This window comes from Cinclus cinclus, chromosome 3 (assembly GCF_963662255.1).
Source record: "Cinclus cinclus chromosome 3, bCinCin1.1, whole genome shotgun sequence".
In the NCBI taxonomy this organism is placed as follows: domain Eukaryota; kingdom Metazoa; phylum Chordata; class Aves; order Passeriformes; family Cinclidae; genus Cinclus; species Cinclus cinclus.
In genome coordinates, this window is record NC_085048.1 from 105,282,538 (window position 1) to 105,307,411 (window position 24,874).

The window sequence follows — 24,874 nt, forward strand, 5'->3', positions numbered from 1 at the left end:
CTTCTACTTAATTAGGGACCCAAGTTATAAGTCCACAGCTGCAGGAGAGCAGTAAATAGCTATTGCTGACTTCCTTATTGCCAATATGTATATCATGATTGTAGGGTGAAGAGCAGGGAGCTTTTTGTAAACACTGCCTTGCGCAGCAACACTACTTTGATGACATAAAAATGCTGTTACATATTTTAAAGTCTTAACTGTGGTCCACTGTGGTGCTGTCAGCTTCCTGGTGGAGCACTAACCGCTTCTGTGATTTCTGGGGGATGCAGAACACTTCTTTGCAGGTTTCCTAATTAATGCAACCTAGCCTCACTGAGTGCAAAGCACCAAGTCCCCCTATAGCACATGATATTCATGCTGGGGAGGGAAAGGAGAGGGAGGAAGGAAAGGAAAAATTCCTCCCCTGTTCTCCGCAGTTTGAAGGGCACTTGCCTGTTCCATATTGTTCTGATTAACAGCATCCGCTTGCTCACTGTTAGGAGCACTTCCCCACTAAACACCCTAGCCAGAAACCCCTAAATTCAGTGCCTCCAAGGCAAGAGTCCCCACAGCAGCAGCCCCAAATAACCCTCCATCTTTCACCAGTCCTTGCTACAATACCCAGACAAACACTCCCACATCAGCAAAATTCTGGCTTTGTGCATGAACTCTCCAGCCTCTTTCTTCTACTTGCATTCTTCAGGTCACCCAGAGGTGAAAGCCTTCACATTTCTTATCTCATTTTTTAATGCTCTATCTTGCCTCTATGCCCTCTGTTGCCACCCTAGTAAAATTTTTTTTCAACCAGTTCTTAGCCTTTTTCAGCCCCTCCATGGCAGGCAACTTCTGAGTGCTACCCCAGAAATGGTGGAAAGCTGTCTGGAAAAGCCTCAAATGAAAACATTTTTCAGAGCAAAAACTCACTTGGTGTCACCAAAACCGCTTCTGTTCCCAATCTGATACCAAGCCCTGCCCCTGGCTGCAGTGCCAACTCCTCAGGGTGATAGGACAGACACTGCAGTACCCACCAAACCTCCTGAGCTCACACATGGCACTGACTCTCCACCCACCCACCTGATCCCAAGTGCTCTCTCCATGTCTCCAGGATCCCCTCCTATGCTCTGGGCTTTGCAGGTTGTCTGCATGACCAGAGGAGTTCCTCCTGGCCTTCAGAGCATGCATACTTCTGGAGAGATCAGGCCATCAGCATGTAAGGACTCGGCCTCAGAAGAAAACTTTAAGGAGTGGATGAGACACTGAAGAGAAGGACTTAGGTCCAGTCCCAGCTCTGCTGTCACCCTGATAAGCACAAAGACACTTTTTCCTATTTTCACACTTTTCTCCACATTTCCACAAAGATTACAGGAGCCTTGGAGACCAGCTCCTCTCAGCACAAGATATTTGGCAGGTGGGGTGGGCAGCACGTGGAGGATGGCACTTGCAAACTCACATTCAATTTCATGTCAGCAAATAAAAGCCACCTATTCCCACTTAGGCTGAACAGGCTGTCAGGAGAAGGTCCCAGGTTCTTCCCCTGCTGCCAGCATGCATTCAGGGATCAAACATCACCTGCAAACAGGCTGCTGTCCTCAAGTAGTCTTTCTAGACATCCTTGTAAACAGAAATAAAGAACAATGCTAGAAACCACAGAGGGAGGACTTACATCTCCAGAGATGGGATTTGGGCAGTGTCCCTGGTAAACACCAGCACTTTGGAACTTGTCTTGATGAATGGGGGTTGTCTGATGGCAATACAATGGGAACTGATGATGAAACGGTGACAAATGGGTTTCCTCCCGGCTGGACTCAGCTATTATTTGCCATCTGCATAGTCTGTCTCTTGGAAATATATTTTGCAACATGAACACTAAGTTCATAAAAAAAAATAAAAAAATTTAAAAAATTTAAAAAACCAGAGTCCCGTCTGACAAAGGCAGCTCCCAGAGCAAGAAGCAGTTGGATTAAAAGCACAGAAGAAGACAGCAGCTGTCTCCAAGGGAGTTGGAGACCTCAAAGAATGACCCAGCAAAGAGAGAGATGGATTTAGCTCATACACCTGCATTTACCAAGTCAGCAGGGCATCTGCGATCAGCCTCAATAGCTCAGTCTTCAGATAAGGGGGTGGGCACATCACCAATGAAAGGAAATGCCCCAAAAAAAAGCTGGCCAGAAGAAAGGAGAATAGTTAAGACAAATTTAATTGACTTCACAGTAGGGAGCAGCAAAAGGAGAGATATTTGTGAAGCCATTATAAATTGGCATGGAAAATAGGGGAAAACGGACAAATCAGTCACAGAGGAGAAGAAAAGAGCTTTGCCAGAACTGAATTGTCAGGCGGTTTCATAGTGACACCCGACCCATTTGGTTATGCTTCAATTCAAGCTGAGTTTGTTGGGTGTCTGGGCCTGCAAGCAGCTCTTCTGAAAAGCTACAAATGTCACCCCCAGAGCTGCCTCTGGGTGGGAAGCTTACATCTGGGAGCAGCTTAAGATCCCTACAGGAACACAAACATCTCCCAGTGCAATTACAAAGAGAGAGTTTGAATTTCTGTTCACAAAGGGCACACCAAGAACGAGCTAAGGGAACAGAGCCACCATCCAAACACTTTTTCCTTCACTCTTTGCTGTCCTAAGGGGATTAAATGATATAAGGAATGCAGTGGGATGAATTAGAGATTAGGGACAAGTTTTAAAGTCCTGGTTAGTCACTTGGCACACAGTTAAATCCAAAGCCACGCATTCCCCTGAAGAGATCCCATAGGATATCACTGATAGTACCAGGAAGCAGAGCACAATGCAACAAACCCCAGAATGAAACTAAGGTCTTAGGATCAGGTATACTGTGGGCTGCTTGGGGATGTATGAAAATAAATAAGAAACATATGCAAAACCCCCGAGGAACACCATCAAACTAATACATTTAAATAAATAAAAGTTTCCTGCTTCATTGACTAGCTTTATGTTTGCATATCCAGCATCACTGGATATATTTGCCTCAAAGCTCTTGCTGGCATCCTATTTCTTGTAGGCCTGTTAGAAGTTCAGAGGAATAGTATTTTATCAACAAGTGCTAAATTACTAACTCAGAGCATAAAGTCAGAGGTTTCATGCTTAAAGTAAATCACTATTTTTTCTCTCATTTCTAAAAATCAGATAGTTCCTGCTTCTGTCAGTTTCTCTGTGTCACCTACTGGCCACTTTCTTTGTGTTCTAAGACTTCTGTATATTTATAAACTAAGGTTTATGGTGTTTTTCAACAGAGTCTCTCTTGGCTACTGGTGATGAAGCTCTGGACTCCAGGAACTAGTCTCAATTTCAGAAAGGTAGCACCAAGCATGAGAGGCCACCATACCAGCTGGAGTCTACAGCAACAAATAACCCTTCAAAACAAATAAATCAAGTCTCCTTTATGCTGTATATATTTTAAAGCCCATACAACAATAAAATTGATTTAGCAGTCTTTTACAAAGATTCACTGAGAGACATGTCCCTTCCATTTTCATCTTTTTCTGGGAAAAAAAAATCCTTTCAAAACTCTTTTATGGGAAAGACCAGTGATCAGTCAGAACCAAACCAAGGGATACAAAATCCAGAAATACCAAATGGGGTTCTAATGCACACTGATTTGATGAATCATGTCAGAGATGGAGCTTGAAATAATTGTAAAACCATTACCAGAATCCAGATTATAAAAGGATAAATTAGACAAGCTGTCCCCAGCCACGCAGTAATTGGGGAGCAGTTTTTAGCATAACCAAAGGCCCACTGAGGCAGCCTTAACTCTTAAGCTCCTAAAGGGTCACTGCACTGTAGCTCAGGCAGAAGTTCTATTTACACTGGATGTGAGTGGGTACTTATATACCCACCTACAGGCATGGACTTGTGGATACCCCCAAATTACTGACTGACTCAGGAGGCAGCATTTCTGGAAATAATGATTCAGTGCCATGGGGTAGCTGCATGAATATGTTCCTTCCCATCAAACCCAACACAGACACTCGTAACCTCAGGTCTGTGGTATTTCTCTCTTTGGAAACATGTAAAAATGTTGGGAGTGTTCAAATATCTTTAAACACTGTAGAAGATCTTATCTGCTGTGTTGCATGCAGCACCCAATGCTGGCAGGCGGCGTGGAAATACCATTCCCTTGGATTTAATTACCAGTATCTGTGTTTGTTTCATTTCCCAACCACCCACCAAAAAATTTAAAAACCAGTAAGGTCTATAGACAACTTCATTAGCTTAAGTTTTACAATATTACCTTAGCTTAGGTGCTTCTTAAAACAGCCCATGTTAATCTAATTTCTCAATGGACACTGATTTCTAAAATATATTTGCGACCCTAATGAATTCCTTCAAGTTCTTCCAATAAGCTTTCTTTTACGTTAGACAGTACAGAAGCATTTCCAGGCTGAAATCCCATTTGTGTCCTAAATTCCTGGCATGTCCACAACACAATGTCTATTTTTCAAACAATGTGAAGTTCTGACAGATGCATGAATAGCAGGCATCAAAAGGACTGGAGGAGGAAAAAAAAAGAAAAAAAAAAAACCCAAAATGCTTAACTCCTTGAAGCAAACACACCTCAAACCCCATTATTTTAGGAAGAATACAGTACCATCTCTCCAGTTCTAATAAATAAGTTTTAGGATAAGAATCTAATTTAGGAACCAAAAAAAAAAAAAAAGTTGCAGTTACACCTGGGATGAATTTGGTTTAGCAGCCCATTTATCTGTACGTAAAAGTTAAATAAATTCCCCTTAAACAGCAGGTTATCAAGCAGAAATCAGCAACACCTGCTGTATTTGTACAATAACAATAACAAGCTGGGATGCCATTCATTTATGGCAAGAAGAATGCCAAGTTTGCCAAGATTTGTTTTGGCCGCCGGTAAATCTATGTCTAATAGGCAAGTGATGCATTTCATGGAAAATAAGCTGCACCTGGATTTGAGTCATACCTTGTCCCCTTGAAAACCTGTCATATCCTCCTACTTAAATGTCTCTGATACAATAAACACATGAGCATAAACAAGGCCTGACTCTTTTGCCCTGTCTCTCTCTTCATTCCAGACAGGAAACATAAACCAGCTAACAGCCTGAGATGCATGAAACCATTTCTAAAGCTACTTCAGGCCATTTGTTTAATGTCATCCAGGATCTCTTTTGTGCACTGGACAATTTTCCTACCATGTGTTTGCTTATTGTGTTACCTGCTGCTGCATTTCCATGCAGAGAGAGCCATGTAATAGAAACTGGAGCCAGCCTAGCCTTCACAGAAGGTGCCTGATCCTGCACCACTGAGGTAAATAGGAGCTTCAAAAGGGACAGATGGTGCAGGTGGACTCATAAAACGTAGCTATGTTAATATTCTTGCAGTGAAAACTATGTGGAAAAACGTGGAAAAAAATGGTATATGGACTGGAATGAGTATCATATGGGAGATGCTACAAATTTGTTACCAGCCATGGCTTGAAAAATAAAGATACAAGAATATCTTCACTTTTAGGTCCCAGCATGAATGAAGTGCATGTGGGTGACAGGGACAGCTTTGGGGGGGCTGTTGAGTCAGGCCATTGGGAGCAATCCAGCCCCACATCCGTGCAGGGCACACTGGGAGCAGGAGGGTGGGGAATGGGGCAGGGTGGTGCCTCAGCTGAGTGAGGAACTCCCCACACTTACAAACAGCTGCATTCCTCAGCTTGGACAAGTCACATCAGTGCTCCCCAGAGCACATGGCAGCAGGGAAAGCAAGGCATTGGCACTCTCGCACCAAGATGCTTGTGCAGGAATGTCAGCAGTGCTATCCTGGGTTTCTCCACCACAGAAACAGAGGTCATGCACACATTTGATGCATGGAAACCCCTTGCTTTTGAATGGCCCCATTCCCCCAGCAGTCAGAAAACCCCTCAGGCCAGCTACAAGTACAAGGATTGTTGCTGTATGAAAATTCCCACTGCTATTTCAGGTTTTAAGTGTTTTACTGGCATAATTCAGCCAATTTTCCCCTCTTTGCCTGTCACATTGCAAGGCAGGTGCAAAGCTTGCAGAATGTCAAGCTTTCACATTTAACATATTTTTCCCTTCATTTATACATTGACTTTTCCATACAGGATCTACGCATGTCGACACACCTGAAAATGGGTAACTATATCCCTTTTCCACATTTAATGAGTGCTTCCCTCATTATTCTCCTTCCTGTAGGGCCACACAGGTAGATATAAAAGGGAAAATTAAAATGATTCAAGTCACTTTAGTAATCCCCAGACCACCCATGTCATTAATGCTGCTTCTCCAGCAAATGCACCATTTCAAGGGGTTCTATGTCACTTGCAATAATTTTGGAGCAAGACAGACCATAAAACCTCCTAGACCTGCTTGACAGAGGCAGTGGGACACACACTACGGCACTCCAATAAGTCAGCCTAAACACAGCAGCTTCCCAACAAATCACAAACGCTGGTTAACAAAGAAGCAGAGTTTCCCACCCACCCCAATGACTCTTCTTAAACTCTCTGGCTCATTCCTCAATTCCATTTTCTTTCTTGGACTTCTCAGTGGGTGGAAAGAACTATCAGACAAAACCAGCTTACTGAGTATTTCTGAGAAGAGATTGCCTAGATTTGGGTTGTGTGTGTATGCCTGGCTGCTGAAGTAATGTCAGAGCAACCAGGGAGAACATGGTGACCTGGAAAAAAGCCTAACCCTTGGGAAGGGAATGTGGGTAGTGATAACAGGGTTAGACAAGGGACAGAAAGGGAAGTGGAGGGTCAATTTGCTGATGTGTGCATGTTCAGGCAAGTAGTATGGGAAATGAAAAGCAGGAACTGAAAGCATCAATACATAATCAAAATTATAGGTTAGTTGGCATAACATATAATGGGATAACTCATATGACTGGAAAATTAACATTGAACATATTCAGGAATAGCAAGCAGGGGAAAAGAAAGTCTGTTCAGAAACAGACAGGGTATATTGCTGGAAGACTGGATAAAACAACATGAAAAATGGTAAGAACCACAGATGCAGTTTGTTAAATCCTAAACTTGGAAGGTGATGACGAAGAGGCTTCTTGTCCCCCCAAATTTCTACTGTAAGATTACCCAAAGGGGGATTTAAGGCATCCTGATATCTTTTGTAACATCTGCTGTACCTTTCCCAAGAGCACAGTGTCCAGGGAAGATAACAAGGGTAAACAGTAGCAGCTTGGCCTTGATTAGTGAGGAGGAGCCAAAAGAGACATAAAGCAAAAGGCATTTTTGTGATACTGAGCAATAACAAGGCAATCAGAGCAGAAGGAAGATCACAGACAGCATTAAAGCCACCAAAACTTGCTCAGGCTGCCATGGTTCCCACTGACACTGTTGTCTATTTCCATGCAGACATGAGCACAGCAATGCTGCGCTCTGGTTTGGAAGCACAAACCTGTGTCCCAGAGGAGCTATGATCCGGGTAAAGCTGTGGCATCTAGTTATTACCAACTCTACATTTTCCTCATGTCCTAATGGGAAAAGAACAAAAAGTTACAAATGCATTTCTATAATTAAATTTTCATCCACAAATTAATTCCAATAGATGAAGGATGAGTTCTGTCTAAATAATGTCTCAGAGGCATCTGGAGCAGTGCCTGCACTTAGTAGGAAAGTTTTTTCAATAAAAACTCTCTGCTCTGTGGCACTGAGTCACTCATAGTAGCAGAAGTTCACTTACAATATCACATATCACCATCAGTGACTCTCATGCGTTCCAGGCTTTGAAGGCACGGCACTGATGGAGAAGCTGTGTTTGAAATGCTGGAGTTACAAACACTCACAGGTTCAGTGCCATTTCTAAAGGATCAGAGGATAAGTCTGCTGCTGTTACTCTGATTATCTCCAGGACCTTTCTCCTCTGCAAGAATTCTACCACCAACTGCAATTACTTGCCCAGTAAGTCACATTTCTAAGAAAAAACCCACAAAACAATCAAAAAACTTAGTGTACTTCTTCTGTAAGGACAGGCTGAGAGAGTTGGGGTTGTTCAGCTCAGAGAACAAAAAGTTCTGGGGAGGCATTCCAGCACCCAAAGGGGGCTACAAGAGAGCTGGAGAGGGACTTTCCACAAGGGGTGGAATGACAGGACAAGGGGGGATGGATTCAAACTGAGGAGGGGCAGATTTAGACTAGATATCAGGAAGAAATTCTTTACTGTGAAGGTGGTGAGGCACTGGAACAAGTTACCCAAATAAACTGTGGATGCCCCATCCCTGGCAGATCAAGGCCAGCTTGGTTGGGGCTTTGGGCAACCTGGTCAAGTGAAAGCTCTACCTGCTCACAGCAGGGCAGTTGGAAAAATGTGATCTCTAATGTCTGTTCCAGCCCAAATCATACTGTGATTGGAAGTCCAGGTAGGAAATGAACTGACAACCCACAAATGCTATCATACTATTTTGTAATATCAGCTGAATTCCTACAGCATATCCACAGCACAGGTTGTTAGGATATACTTGTCATCCACTTGTAGCAGTTAAAAAGAGATCATGCAACATGCTTGGTGAAGCAGACAACAAACTGGGATCCTTTAGAGGGCAAATCACTGTAAATTATTTGATTTGAGTTTGGGATAGTGCTGGTGATTTAACATGGCTGTAGAACACAGGTATAGCTATTTTAACCTTTAAGTGGAATCTCAGAGCTTTTCTACTTACCTAGTGATGATTCTATACTACATAAAGGAAATCCTTAAAACCAAAGGCAAGAGTCCTTCTGCCATGTAAAAAAAAAAAAAAAAAAAAAAAATTTAGTCTCCTTGTCAGGGATAGATGTCACAGTGCAGGGAGTGGCCAGACCACATTTGTGCCTCTGCACAATTTACTGAGGATAAACTGCTGCTGATATGTCAGGTAAAACCCCATAACAACCATGTTCAGAAATTATTACAACAGCCTTTATAGCCAGGATGCCTTAAGGATAGCTTTGACCCTGTGACAGGAATTACAAAGACTGTAATTATCAATGGCATGGCCACAGTAGATCATTAAAGCTTAAAAAAATCAATGGGTTTCCTTGTGTGCAGAGGATATGCCTTATGTAGAGAAAGACTTCTTTTGGAATGAAGCCATACACACGAGGACTTGCATCTGTGCAAGTTATACAACTGTAATTCCACTCAAATATCCCACACAGAGGAGCCCTTTGTAAACCTTTTCCCTTAAGGAATGCTTTTTCGGTCACCTATTCCTGCACCTTCTAGTCTTGCCACAGCAGCAGCTCTGCTCCTGGGGAGTGTGAGCCCTTGGTGTGTGAAGCAGAGCTCCATCAGAGCAGTGACACACACAGGCACTGCTGGCTTGGCTCACACCTGAGCAGAGAGCAGGGGGAATCCCTGAGCAGCTCAAATCACATTGGAGGGACCACTGTATAATTTCTGTTCCCTGTGTAAGTCCTGGGTGGGTCATTCACTCTCATCACTGAGTGCCCTTCTATTAGTAATTGACTCAAAAAGCAAAGGAAGGAAGGATTTCACTCACCTATTCCAACATGTATTTGACTGGCACTTAGAGCTGCAAAGCACCCACTGAGAAAAACAACAGCCATGCCAACCTGTTGATATTCTAAACAGCCAGATACATCTCCTGATAAAGTAAATATTGCAAGTGTACTGTCAGAGTTTAATCCCTAAAGCTCCTCTTTTCTGTAGCTAGCAATGGTAAGAGGGATGGAGGAAGTACTCCAGAAGACATCCCACATTCCCATAAACATTTTCCAAACCCAGGTTTCACTGAAGTCTTGCATGTATCTTGACACAGACCGAGGACAAAGAGTAGGATATGCAGAATGGAAAAAGCAGACAAGCCTTCTTATATAACCTCTCCTGCACATTTCATCCTTAAGAGGCACATTTATTCACACAATTCACTGCCACAGATGAAGAACTGCTCTAAAAATTTGGCCCTCATTGTTTTTTGATGGACTTCCTTTTCAATTATTTTTCTTGCCTTTAGTATCCATCTTAATACTCTAACAGCTGCTTAAATGGTCAAAAAATGTGATCTTCTGTAGAGCTGCTTGGAAAGTGCTTGATTTTTCCTGGGCAAAACTTCAATGGAAATACATAATAGTTTTCATCTCAATTTTTCAAAGGAAAAATTTCAAATTTTCAGCTGAAACTCAAATACCAAAATATTTCAACCAAAACCCAAAATATTTCCATTAGGAAATACTGCATGGTGTCCACTACTGCATGGTGTCCTGGGGTATGGAATTCCAGATCTCATGCTCTCATTTCCCTTCATACCCCATGATACAGCAGATTTCCCTTTTTCCAGATGAAAGGTGCTGCATCACTAAAGTTGTGTTTCCTAATTCCTGGTGGGACACACACTAGAGAAATGAATGGGGATTTGAGACTGAAGAATACCAGCAAATTCCCACAGTACCCTTTCAGATTATACAGACGGAAACATTTTGGTTTTCAAGAAAGGTTTCAAGAAAAAGGTTTCCCTGGAAAGCAAGCCCTTTTTCAAGGTAAGCTTAATTGAAAACCTGTGATTTCTGTCAACAGGCAGTTTCAGGACAGCTATTTTATTTCAGCTGGTTTAACAGATCCTGCTGTTGAGCATTATTCCAAATTCCCATACAGCCTGAGTGCAGTCAGCTATAGCAGCCAGACTTCCAAAGCTCTCTAGAAGGCCCAGGCATTCCATTTCTGTGGGATTTTGAAATGAACACCCTGATCCTGCAGGCTCTGACAGCAATCCAGGCTGGTACGAGGCATCTCACAACGCCCTGAGTCAGTGCCTTTGAGAATCAGTGACTAAATGGCTTTTTGACTTAAGGAAACACCAGTCTGGCTTTACTTTGTGGCACACAAAGTTGACAGCAGAACTCATAGCATCCCAGGGTTGCTTTTGGGTGAAAAGGATGAATTTTCATCTTTGATGAGACTCTTGCTTCTTCATGCCACTGCCTGGCCAGCTCCAAGAGGTGTGATCCCCTGAGAAGGAAGGGGAACAAGTATTTATGGAGCAGCAGGAAAACCAGACAGCACAGCCTTGGGCATCCAAGGGCTTCAGGCTCTCTGAGGGAAATGCCCTCCGTGAGTCAATGATTTTAGTGTGACAAAACCATTCCTTGGACTCTAAGTGAAGCCCAACTTTGCTCCCGTCCTAGGGACAGAGAGGGGAGAGGGCTCAAAGATACCTTACTTAACTCACAGATGGGATGGATTTCAGCATCTCTCCTTGACGTCCACTGAGACCTTTCTCCCTTGGGCTCAATTGCTTTTCCTTCAAGTTGCCACATCACAGGGCTTTATCTGCTTTGCTTTCCAACCAAAAGACCTTGTTATGATTCTGGGCCTTACCAAGTGATGCAGAACAAAATTTCTTCCCAAATCTGCTAATCAAATCAGTTTGACCAGCCAGTCCTCTGCAAAAAGAGCATCTTAAGTACCACGTCCAAACACTGGCCTATCTCCAGTGTCATGTCTCCAGCTGGGAAAAATCTGGTGCCTCAGAGGAAAGCAAACAATAAATCCTTCCCAAGTCCTGCAGGCTGAAGCCCTGAAACATGAGATTTGGTTACAACATTCCATTTAAAAAGGGTTAGGAATGCACTGAAACCAGTTCAGACCTTCCTGTTCTCCCCAGGAACAAATGGATACCAACACATCCCAAATACTTTTTCTCTGTAGCCAGATTACAGCACCAGTATCCTTCAGGCAGACACATTTGGTTTGCTTTTGTTGCATGACACTTAGGGCTATTTTGGGCGCTGGGCAATGGAGATGGGTGGGATCTCATCTGCTGGCTCCTCCAGAATGACACAAGTACCTGCAGTGTTATTTCAGAGCAGCATTAGTCACATCTCTTTGAGACCTTGGCTTTTAAGCACCTTGGAGATTTTCTGTCTGCAAGAAACTGAATTAAGTCCTTAATTTCACTCTGAGGATCTTAAGTGATGATAAAACAATTTTAATACTTTTTTTTTCTTTTCTTAATTTATTCCAGGGCTGAGTTACATCACTGTTATGAAATTTCACCTTCACTCCAGGCTGAAGCTGTCTTTGACAGCCATTAGATATAATTCTAAATATCATCAAGCCAGGCTCTCTTGCAAGTTTTGGTGCAGCACAGAGAGCCAAAAGCACTGCAGGTATAAACCATTTTATACATCCAGAGGTCACACTTGCTACAGAACTGAAATGAGACCAGAGGCTGGAAGCTTCATAAAGTTTGTATGTTCATTATAGTGGACATAATTAACTAATGGAGTAATTAACTGATGTAGCTGACACTTTCAACTAAAACAAGCGAAGAAGTATCTTAGCATTATTTTCATAGATCACACTCTTCCCACCTCCAGCATTTGGCTTCTACTAACCTTAGATTATTTATTGAAAAAGAATACTTGAAATTCCAACCAGATTGACTTAGGGTTGAGCAGGGCTGGCACAAAGGGGGTAAGGACAAGGAAAGGAACCAAGTCCAGACAACACTGCAACACTGCCCAGAGCCAGAATATGCACCCGCCAGTGATAACTTCACTGACTGTTCCAATTACCATATACTTTGGCATGGCTACTCTATTTCTCCCTGTTGCCCATATTACTCCTCTACTTCTGATATTTCTTCCTCTAACAGAGCAATAAACATTTTTGTAACTCACTACCAAAGTAGTTCCTTATGTACCAGTTTAGATACTGTGGCAAACACCCAGGAGGAGCATGTACGTATCCAAATGATATTAATGAACAATCTAGAAATTAAATTCATGTGCTGATATAATTTGTGGTAGGATTCTGCAATTTATTGGTGGCTTTAGCCTCAGTTATCTTTTGTATCTGCAGTTGCCCAGCTGTATTTCCTTGATCATTTCTCCCAGGGGACTTCTTGAAGTACAATTGGATCCAATATGCCCTTAAAAGCAAGAAAATATCCTGTTAACCACTCCGGCTAGGCTTCTGGAGAACCAGTCAGGACAGCCTTGAGCCAGGAATACAAGATTTTTCACGGATTTCCCTTATAGGGAACAGATTCCCAAAGCTCTGCAGAGCTTGGGGACTAAACTTCTTGACCCCTGCTCCTACCAGGGAAAAGAATCTAAACCCGAGTTGGGCACAATGAAGGTTCTTGATGGCCATTCAATGAGCAATACCAACCTTTAATAACAATAACCAAGTGTGTGCCAACAGGACAATGCACATGCAGAAACTGTGTGCATGCTCAAATACCTTGCTGAATCAGGGCCACAGTAAAAGCATTCTTTTCATAGAAGCATTTTTCCATGGACCTGATCCAAAGCCCACTGAGGTCAGCAAGAGTCTTTCACTTCAATAGGATTTGGATCAGACCCTGTGAGCATTTCCAACTAAAACCAGCACTGGAATTTGTGCATTCCCTTGCATTGAAACAATCTGAGTCTAGTTCATTGTAAACCCTAAACTCAAATACTCCTCACCTCTGGGAAAGCTGGGAACACAAGCTGGATCTTTACTTTTCTTTCAAAGGCCAATTCAAAAAAGATTCCAACTCCAAAGAGCATAAGCCTTCAGAACATTCATACCTGAATAGGGGCTTAACACAAAAGAGCTCAAATATCTCTGAGGAGGAAAGTTTCATCAGATATTTCATATAGTACTGCAGGTTAAGTATAAAAATATTAATTAAAGACTAGCTGAAAAGGCATCTGCTGAGAAATGAATTTTTGGGTCTTCCTACAAAGATAAGGATTCTATTTCCTAATAGCTATATAAATCCATAAAGACTTATCTATGATTTCACTGATAGATCATCACTGGAATAAAGACAGAAATCATAAAAGCATTCCACCTGTATTGCTGGCAGATGGCTTATAAATGTCACACAGACTTAGACCTACTACTGGCTCATACAAGAGGTATTAAATAAACTGCTGAACATCTGCTGGTAAATACACAGCAAACAAGAATGCAACTCAGAGCCAAACATCTGGCAAGTGTGGGCCACATCTCTGCTCATAAACTAAGCAATGTTTTCTGCTAATCATTAACAGAGTTATTGATTTTAGAAGTGTATCACACAGCTATAATTTTGTCAGAGAGTAGACCACATAAGTTGTTCTTTTTCTGGTTGTTTCATTTTGTCTTATTCCAAAAGTCCGTAAATTGACGAGTGGGACAAAAATTATAATTGACATCATCTGTGGGAAATATTTCATAAAACAACAGGCCCAGATGTAGGATTAAAGCCATGTGGTAGTAAAATACCACACTGAAAAAAGTCCAGGTTCCATGATTTCTTATGAAAACAGATGTGCTATTACTCTACTCTACTTGTTTTTCAATGCTTTTTACTCCAAATAATTCTCTTTTTTCCCCCCTCTTCCTTTTTTTTTTTTTCACAATTGCACTAGGGAGAGATCATAAATTGATTGCAGATGGCAACTTGTACTTCAAAATCCTAACTGTCACAATCTTTGAAATAAAAATAAATGAAACATTTTGTGAAAGTATATTGAGCCGTGTTAAAAGTAATGAAGATTATACAAACATATGTCTTTTTGTCATTTATACAGCACCTTCAGGCATGACAACCAGATCTATTAGACAGTACTTCTCCCCCTGGGAAGTGGTTATTTTCCAAGTGCAGGATGTACTGAAGTATAGAAGATGACCTATAGCCTGAGCACTCCTTTATCCAAGCCTCAAGATGGCTGGAACCTCCTGCAACACAGAGCCAGGAATGCACATCCTCGATTCCCTCACATACAAAGAGGCAACATGGAAACAAGAGAGGATTGTTCCATGCATTCTGCTTTGTACATCATTTCATACCAGTACATTCTTGACAAACACATTGTATAAGAGATCTGTGAAAGACAGAGGCTTGTATGGTTTGAATCCTAATTTGTCAGTGCTGTGCAGGATGGCAAACAACTGTATTTCTTCCTAAATGACTTACTAACATATGGAGCCCATTCTGATGCCGCTAATTACCATTCATTAAGTCCTGAATTTATGCAGTTTCACAATGGAGTCAGAGATTCACTATTTTCCAGTTATCAGAGATTTTGCAAGACATAATAAAATAAAGGTCTAAGTAGATTCCCAGCCTGTCACTGTAATGTCTTCATGCAAAAGCCATTTTTGATAGAACCAATGGGGTTTGATGCTGATTGAAAATGCACTGATTGAGGTGCCTTGTGTCAGGATTCCCAAAGAAAGAAAGGGAGGAAAGACCCAGATACTCATCTGGGAAAGGAGATGTTCATGTCCCCATATACTTTGGGGGAAGCTGTGAAGGATATGGGAACACTGCCCCTCCTTGACTCACATTAAGGAAAATTAAACCAACAGTAGTGGGTAAAGAGTCAGAATGAAAGATTTCTGGGGACCACAAAAAGCATTTTAAAACACCCCTAAATGAGAATAAGAGCAAAGACAATGCTCTTTGACGAAGACAATGCTAACAAGTGCTCACAATGTTCTTTGACAAAGAAAAAGCTCAAAGAGAATGCCCACAAAAAGATGTGGGAGCAGTCTGAGAAATAGCCTTATTGCTTCTATTAAATCTTTATATCCATATACAGGAATGCCTCCATTATTTTGTGTCCCAGGCAAACTGTGCAGAGATGGGCAATCTTTGCCATCTGGCTCTGGAAACTCCACATCCTTGCTGTGAAATCTTTGCTCACAGTGCAGCTCTTGGAGCATCCCTTCTTAAGTAGCAACAAAATTCGGGCAACCCTTCACATGCCAATCCAGAATTCCTTCTGCCAGAAACACCAGGAGTAGCAAGACTTGGTTCAAGATATGGAATGTACACTTGTATCTAATATGATACACGAGAGTTTCCAGAGACTGAAGCAGTGGTTGAGGGAGAAGGGGTGGGATTGAACTGTTGCTCAGTTGGCTGGAATAAAGCCTTTCCAGCAACAAGGGGAAGGCTTGGAGGAAGTTCAAATCAGGGTCATTTGCTTTTTGTAACAGATGAATGTGGAATCCCATGAAGCCTGGTACTCCGGAGCATGGAAATTCACAGCTCCAGTAAAGCCCCCATGGAGGGACAGCCGTTCAGCACTCAATCTTCCTCCCTAAAGAGACACGGTTTGAATCCTCACTCAAGAAACTCCATTCCTCACGCTGCCTGGTATTTTGGCCTGTAGGCTAAAGCTGTCTGTGCTGGATGGGAAAATTTCAGGCTAAAGAATAAAACCAGAACCTCATGGAGAAAGACTGCAAGGGCTTTGCAGGCCAGGTAATCACAAGGCCTGCAGCAAGAGTTTTGTTTGCACAAATATTTACATGGGCATCTCCTCATGCTCTCTGTGAGTCTATCCACCTTCTCCCTCACCTCCCAGCTTACTGGGGAATGACACTGGATTGCAAGGAGCATCACTACACACATCAAATAAGAGAATAATTACTTTGAATGTTCCTGAACACTGTTTTAACCCATCATGACCTGTATGTTCTGCCTTCTTCCACCTCCCTTCCCACTCCCCTCCTAGGAGACTTTGCTTTACTTAATTCACTGTAAAAATGACTTTGAACAGAATATTTACTGATTGTATTAAGTTTTGGGGTCAGCAATGAATACTGAATACATTATTACTACTTTTTCCTCTCTATAGTTTGTGGTTCAAAATAGACAAGCCATTCTTTCTCAACTTGCAATTATTTCAAACTGAGGCTGGCATCTACCATCAACATTCAGAAGACATCTCCTCATTTGAAACCTATTTTCCAATTAAACAAAAAGGTCACTAAGAAAACACACATTTAATGCAATGCAGTGGCCAGATTAAACAAAATAAAGAAGGTACCTTTCTGAATTGGTTTTTAAATCCAAGTTCTCCTTAAGGCTGGGACCTGCCATGCTTAACTTGCAGCAGTTTCCAAGTCTGCAGAAACACTGAAATAGTATTTCTCTTACCTAATTATCATAAATCTCCCCTCTCCAATAAGACATAAATAAGTCTCATAAAATCTTCACCAGGGACATGATATTTTGAAAATCAGAATGTGATTGGGTTCGTTTGGCAAGGTTTGGAGGTATTTTTTTTTCCAGTATGGTTTGGGCATTGTACTTCTAAGTTATTCTTATTTGGTCAGTGATATCACCTTGGTACCCCCTGAAAACCTGCATATCCTGGCCAGTTGGCTGCATCTACAAGAGCAGCCCAAGAAAATAAATCACAGTCAATCAGAGACTATGAAACCAGACATGATTCAGGAGGTGAGGAAAAGAATAGAAAGAAAATTATCCATATGAACACAAAGCAGAGCAGAGGAAAAGCCTAAATTAAGATTTCAATCAGCTGACTCCTGGCCCAGTGTCCTATGAGACAACTCCAAGAACTATCTCATGTTTTCCCATAATGGCTCAGGAGGCTGAAAATGCTGCCCAAGGGAAGGTCTCATAGTGCTGCAGACTGAGTCAGACACAAACCAGAGGAATGTCACATTTATTGATTTAGCTGGAATATTCAGAGATTTGAAGGCTGTATTGACCTTTTTTATGGCAGCAGTTTCAAAACCTTTCAAAACCTGCCACTGTTCCTGAAAGAGCCAGCAACTTTTCTCATCCTTCCAGTCTTACTCTCACACACTGGAAAAAGAAAGGATGTGTTTTAGAGAGATTGAAAAGGTCAGAGAAACAGAAGAACAGTAAAAATGGATGAAAGTGGAAGTTTGTTCCTAAATCAAGACATGACCTTCATTTGAAAAAGGCTGCATTTTTCAAGTTTCTATTCATTTTCAGGGGTTTCCCTGTAGCATGAAAAAAGCCTGGAAATACATTAAATTGTCAGAGAAAACTTTTCTGAGCTCACATTGGATGGGCAGACATGGTCAACAGGCTGCTCCTGAACCCACAGTTCAAGACCTTGCCTCAGCTGCTATCTCGCTCCACAGCTTGCAGCAAGAAGGGAGTGAGAAGAGGGAACCCGCCCAGTATTGCAATCAAGATTCTGTTTCATCATCACTAAGCCTGCTGGTATTCCTGCCAGAAGCCAAAACCACCCCACTGAGCTGACTGAAAAAGGGGTGGTCGGTGCTAGAAGAGGATTTCAAACATTTGAGATGGATGAAAGGAAGCCCACGGCCATTAGCACTGTTGGAGACACAATTGTTATTATTAACACCATCTGCAACATGGACATTTAGATCTTTGATGAAGGAAGGATGGAGCTGGAGACCACCAGCAGCAGCCTGGAGTGGGTGGAGTGAGGAGGAAACATACCACAGTAGCAGCAGCCACAGAATTTGGGATCAATAGCGAGGAGGATGGATCCGAGCAGGATGCTGTTTGCTGAGCAGCTATACGTGCTCGTGGGCATTGGAAGCTCTATGCTCACTTTACAAGGAACAAGGGGAAACAACAATTCTTTGAGATCTATTTCTGCTCTGAATTAAGTCCAGCCATTGTAACAAATCATGCAGAGATTTGTGTCTATCAGCAGCTGGTCAGAAGTCTCAACAGCAATCAGCAAGAGAAAGTGACATTAGCAGAATCTGCAGTGAGACAAGGCTCTAGCACCAAAAAACTACATTCAACGCTACTTAAACATCCTGAACATCCTGATACCGACTGAGGAAGGCAGAAAACCAAAACAAGACACAACACTGCACGTACAATTCACACCAAGGTTAGGCTGCACACAAAGGAGCACATAAACACCATGGCTCGTGTTTCAGGCCTCAGGAGCTCTCTTTTGCCACACAGCAGTCCCTGCACTGCAAACAGAAACATGCATTTGCCCAAACTACAGCAGCCAGTGGTAGCAGGGTTGGCAGCACAATCATTAAAAACAGCAGGGCTGCCAAACACTCCCATCTCCTCCTCTTTCTAGCGCTAGCATTAAGTGCATTACCTCTGGGAAAGGGCTAATTACGGCTGACTCCACCTTTTCCATCCTGACACTGGCCTCAGCAACACCCACAAGATGACGGTACTGAGATATCATCCACAGCTCCCCACAAGTTGCATTTCAAGCCACAGCAAATATCAGCTCTTAAAGCCTATGGGAAGGCACATGACCTGACTGATAGAGCAGGTGGTAACACTTAATGTTAGCACTGGTGGATGTTTTGCTGCCAGATTCCATCTTGGAGAGACCTTCTCACTCTCCAGTAAAAATTTACTTCAAGACCAAAGTGAACTGGATGCTACAGATGCTAAAAGACTTTATCAGTTCTTTTCTTCAGAACCAGCTACTGAAGGAAGGAAAAAGACCTGCTTGGAAGAAGCTGGAGGATAGCAGCCAGTAGCAGAGAACTTATTAATATATAACATCACTTTATCAGTCACCATAATGAGATCTTTCTGCACCTTTATAAGGTGACAGCTTCACTTGTAGATTTTGGTATCAGAGGTTATTTACCTCACCTTGCCATTATTTTTTTTTAGATCTTGATCATAGGCTGGACTGCACAAGTCTTGGAAAAAGACCTTCATCGGGCCATCACAACCTCCCCAAAAGAGCCAAAGATAAACAAGACCCCTATATAAATAAGGTCTTGTTTTAGCTGGCCAGTCCTCCATGGTCTTCCATATCAAAATCCAGGGCTAGAAATGACCATGTAGCAAAGAAAAAAATCAGGAATTATGATTTTTTTTTTTTACGTACGAGAATAATAAAAGTGTAACATCTCAGTTTTGACATAGACCAAAACTTGTCGTTGGCAGGGGACCCATATCATTTGTCAAAGGAGTAATTTGTGTTCTTGTGTAACAACAGACACTAATGGGAAGCACACTTATTGCTCCATCCCCATGCCCACCAGCAGTGCATTTGCATGCAGCCTCCAGCATCTGAATCCTGCCCAGTGCCAAATCACCTGGGCCAAGCCCTCATTGTCCCCTCACCCCACTAAACATCCTTCCTTCCATATGGACCCAGGGCCAACACTTCTCACTTTATTGTCTGGTAAATGAAATCCAGTAAAGTGACAGTGTCCTTGAGGCTGTTTCTAGGCTCATTTCTTTCATTAGCTTTTAAGAAATACAAAAGCCTGAGAAGCCATGCACTGGATGTCCTGCCAAGTCCTGCCTTGGTTTTGAGAGCCTCAGGCCCCTCTTAGAGGAAAATTCCCATCAGTCTCATTGCCCACTGAATCTAACAAGACACTTCATGATTTAAATATCACCAGCAACGTTTAATCAAATCGAGTTCACATTTTTCCTGATCCAGAAAGAATCAGGGAGCTATGCGAAGTGTAGTTTCTTGGCAGTAACTTGAAGAAATAAATTTTCACCCATTCCACCTGATGCACAGCCAGCCTTGAGCAAGGGTGCAGCAACTCAGTTGTCTAAATTCTCAGGAAAGCAGCCAGGGGTTTTCTTAAGCTCACTTCTCCCCATCACCGACTGTTCAGCAGCACTGAGCCTATCAGCAGTAGCTATGAAGGATCTGCTGACCTCCTGTATATTCCTGTTCAAGCAACAGCTTTTATTTCACCACTAACAGGAGATCAGAAATGCTCACTTAGTGGTAGTATCCCATATAATCTCTGAAGTTTATCAATTCCATTAATTTCCATTTCCTAGCAGAGCATAATACAATGTAACCTTTCACAGGGTCAAAGCTTGTCAGCCTAACTCCATCTCAAAATAATTTTAAGTGAGCTTTAGCCAGATGCTGAAGATTACACATTGTTCCACATGGAGATTTCAAGCATTCCACAGAATGGGCAACATTCTGGAAGGGACCACACTGCGTGACTGAACCTCCCTATGTGCAGGATCAACAAAACTATTGGCACAACAAATAGGTCAATATTACAAGACAGTAGTAAGAAGCAAAAATATATTTAATTCTGTTTTTTGAGAGATTCTCCTTATAAACAACTACAGGAGATGAAAGATTCTTGAGAAAAAAACTGCTAAGGGTAGAATAGTGACATTTCAACTTTTTTTTTTTTTTGCATAGGAGCACACCAGCCATTCCAAAGCAATTCATCTTGGAAATACAGCAAGGGAATTTGCTGTTCTATGGAAATCATTTCAACAGTGAGATTCTGTGGCAATAATCCCAATATCCTTGCAGATCATATTTTTTTCTGTGTAGCATGTGTCACTACAGGGTTTGCTTGTGCGTGGTGCACAGTCCTATTACATTTTAAACCAGGTCTAGCAGAGCACAGCAGATCAGAGAAATACTATTTGTAGAGATAAGAATTATTTTCTTTCTTTTCTCAGTTTCAAACTTGCAGATATGTACTCCATTCAGCAGACTAATAACAACAACTTAAAAGTATATTTCTGGTTAACCAGCTGAGAACATTCTTGACCAGATCTTTGATTAGCATTTTACATCCCTTTTTCTTTAGTACATGTCCGTTTTCCAATGATCAGTTCTTTATACATTTCTAATTTGCTGGCAAGCATTAGAATCCTTTTTCTTTGGTCTTCCCACCTACATTAAGATCTACAAGACAAAATATCATAACTGCTCATAAATGCCCACTCATTAAGTGTAGATCTAGACCACCTATAAAGCCAAGAAAATGCGCAAAAAGCTGAAGAATTGTCCAATGCTGGCCCACTATAACTCTGTATTTGTATCAGCATCCTGTCAGTGAAACATTCTCACTTCTAGAATGCAGCTCATGGGATGCCTAGAGTGCCTGCAAAAAGTATCAGTCTTACATATTATTTACAGTTTCTATGGACCATTGAAAGTTTGAACAGGCAGCTGTGGAAGCCTCTGGAGATGTTTCCTCTGTAGAGTTCTTTTTCTAAAATGGTCAGTTTGCTTACTTATTATCCATCTGAAAAGTCACAATAATTTAATCAATGCTGGATAATTTCAAAACTAAAAGAGCTTACACTTGCATGATACTATACACAAACTCACCTTTCCAAATCTGTCTATAGCTTTGGTTGAAAGTAGTAAAAAACTGCAGGATATAAATCAGCATGTTGATATATATATATATATATATATATATATATATATATATATGCAGGATATATATCAACATCATACATAAAGTTCATTATCACAACAAGTAGTACCGACAAACTTTGTGCTGTGGGAACTAGAAGAGGCACTGTCAGCTTTTCACCTGCTGGCCACTGTCTCAGCCAAAGGAGAGAACGGGCTTGGAATAACATCCAGGGTGGCATGGGGGGGACTATAAATGCATTCTTCTCCCCAGAGGTATTACATGGAAGTAATCATTCAACATCTTTAGAGCTGCTTGCCCCAAATCCTAAAGCTGCAAGGTCCATCTGCCCTCCAGTGTTCAAGCACTGCTTTGCTTAGACAGCAGCACCATCCCCAGACTGAGAGATTCTGCTTGACTGGGAAGATGATTCCTTAAAGGATGCATTCAGCTAGAGGATCTTGTCTTTACATACCGGGGTCCAAAATGTGGAGCTCTCTCTCCCCTCTGAGGTGTCTAGAGTCTTTTCCAAGCATTCCATTTTTGTGATTGATTGTTTTGCAATGATTTTTTTATTCCATTTGGGACAGGAAGGTTTTGTGGTTTTCCTTTTCTGTTTAAAAGCAAAAACCTACTGTTGATTACTTATTTTTGTTACCTGCTTGCCAGAGTTAACTCTACAGTTTCTTGTCTTGAGTCAAACAACTCTGCACAGACCTTGGTAACAGCCAGTATGTCAAATACATTACAACAATTTTTAGCTATTAGTTCCCTACTTTGAATTTCTTTTACCCATTTTAAAAGCATTTGAAAGAGAGCAACACTGAAGCACAGATGGCATCATTAGAAGCAAACATTGGCGGGGATACAGTACAAATACCAAACTGTGGCATCTACTCTAAATTTAGGGTACACCACAGTCAGGTCAATAGCATGAGTTGATACTGGTTTACCTTTTAATGACATCCGCAATATTTAAGTAAAAAAGTGGCAGAACAACATGTGAGACCTTTAGTTTGTGAGCAAGGTACTGCTTCCTGAATGCTAACTATCTGGCCCAGGCTCAAAATTAACTTTTAGGCACAGTCTGGATGCACGATTCTCCAGATCCCAGTCCTGCCAAGCCAAAAGGGAGGCAGAATTAGTCAATTTTTTAAGCTGCCAACAGCTCCTCTGCACACAGATCTGCACTAGCAGTGGCTCTGAGTACTCCTTAGCTTTTCCCCAGAGGAAAAACAAACCAGCATTTAATGTCTACATCCTCCTCTGTCCCAAGGTTTGATAACTGTGGAATCAGCAAAAGGCATAACAGTTCCTTAAAACAATCTTACATATGGGCTAATGATAAGAATTTTAAGCACAGAAGTGATTTAAGAATTCTACTGCTGGGGGATTGGGGAGAAATAAATCATTAGATCTTGTTTCTAATGTATTCCTGAAATGCAACCCATCCTCAAGTCCTGCCTCTGTGAATACCTCAGGGTGCATTGCAGATCTCAGCAGTTTCTGAAAGAAGCCTTTCTGCCTTCTCTGCTGGCAAGGGTATACAATTTTCAGAGCTCCACAGAGAATCAGACATGTCAATTCCCAAGACAATCTCAGCAGGAACCGTCTACCCATAAAATTGCTTTATGCAGATTTGAACCTTTCTCCCCAGGTGCTACATGGGCACACCGTAAGGGCCAACAGGCCAGTTGGTACTTGCTTAGCTCCTTGCCAACAAAGCCAAAATAAAAGTCCAAGAGATGTCTGTGATCCCTGCACTGATGATGCCTTTCCTTTCTGTTGGGATGGCCTCCAGAAATGCACGTCTTCAGCTTCCATGCACCAGGGCTCATCTTCTCAGTGCAAACACTTCATGATTTACAAGGGCAGGGGAGCAAACATTTCTGTCTGTGTACACAACTAACCATCAGTTTGACTTCTGGCCAGTTACAAAGTTTTGTTTTTTTACTGTCCTCCACCAACACAAAATAAAATGTCTACAGAGAAAGTGCTATTCATAGCAAAACAGGAGTTGCCACCTAAGACTTTGTTGGATTAAACAGCCAGTCCATTATTTTCTTCTTCATAGCTATTCCTTGTGCATTTCAACTGCTCTGTTAGACAGCTCTTCAGGGATTAAGGAGTAATGTTTCATTTTTCACCGATCCTTAACAAAATACAGCAAAAGTATCTACAATATAACAGAAGGGGTGCTGTCATTGTTCCAAGCATATTATATTTTAGACTAGCTGAATAACCTTTTGGGAGCCAGAATGCTGATTCACACATAAAATGTTACATTCTCTTATCCATTAAGCCACATTTATGCAGAAATGCATTCCCTGTTTTGGACTGGGGTTGGCTCATCTGTATAGAAAGGGACTTTATTCTCAACTGGGGGGTAAGATGAGCTAAGAATCTCATAATATTTTTCTTCCCATTACAGTTGGCCAGGCCACTGAGTACCTCAGTTACATGAACCACACCACTAGGTAAAGCTATACTGACTCTCACCCACTCCCTCCCATTGTGTGGCACTAATAGCATGCTAGAACTCAAAATGGAATTATTTTCCTTTTTTTTTTCCCATGGGGCTTTACAGTCTCATCTGGTTTCAGCAGCAAGTATTTCTTAATAAAATACTGCTGCAGCAGAAGAGAGAGGACTGGGGCAGGGAATTAAATTTACCCAGTAGTTCAGATCACCATCTCCCCTCCTTGACCAGGGGATCACACCACCTTCACTTTCACCTGCTCATAGCCAGGCTGCAGTCCCAGCTTGTGCTACTCACCCATCAGAGCACTGCTGCAAAGGCATTGCTACATCAGCTTTTTTTTGGGTACACGCTCATGACTGGACCAAGTCCCAAAATCTATCTTAAAAGTTTCAGGTTCTTTCTCACAATCTCTTACTAACCAGCACATTTTTGAGAATTATTTCAATAAGAACAGTCATTCAATCATTAGACCTCTGGGTCTTTTGAAAATCTGCTCTGAGTCACTTAGAATCTAATTATCAGTGGTATTTAAATCATCATCATTAAGGGAACCAAAGATGTTTTCTG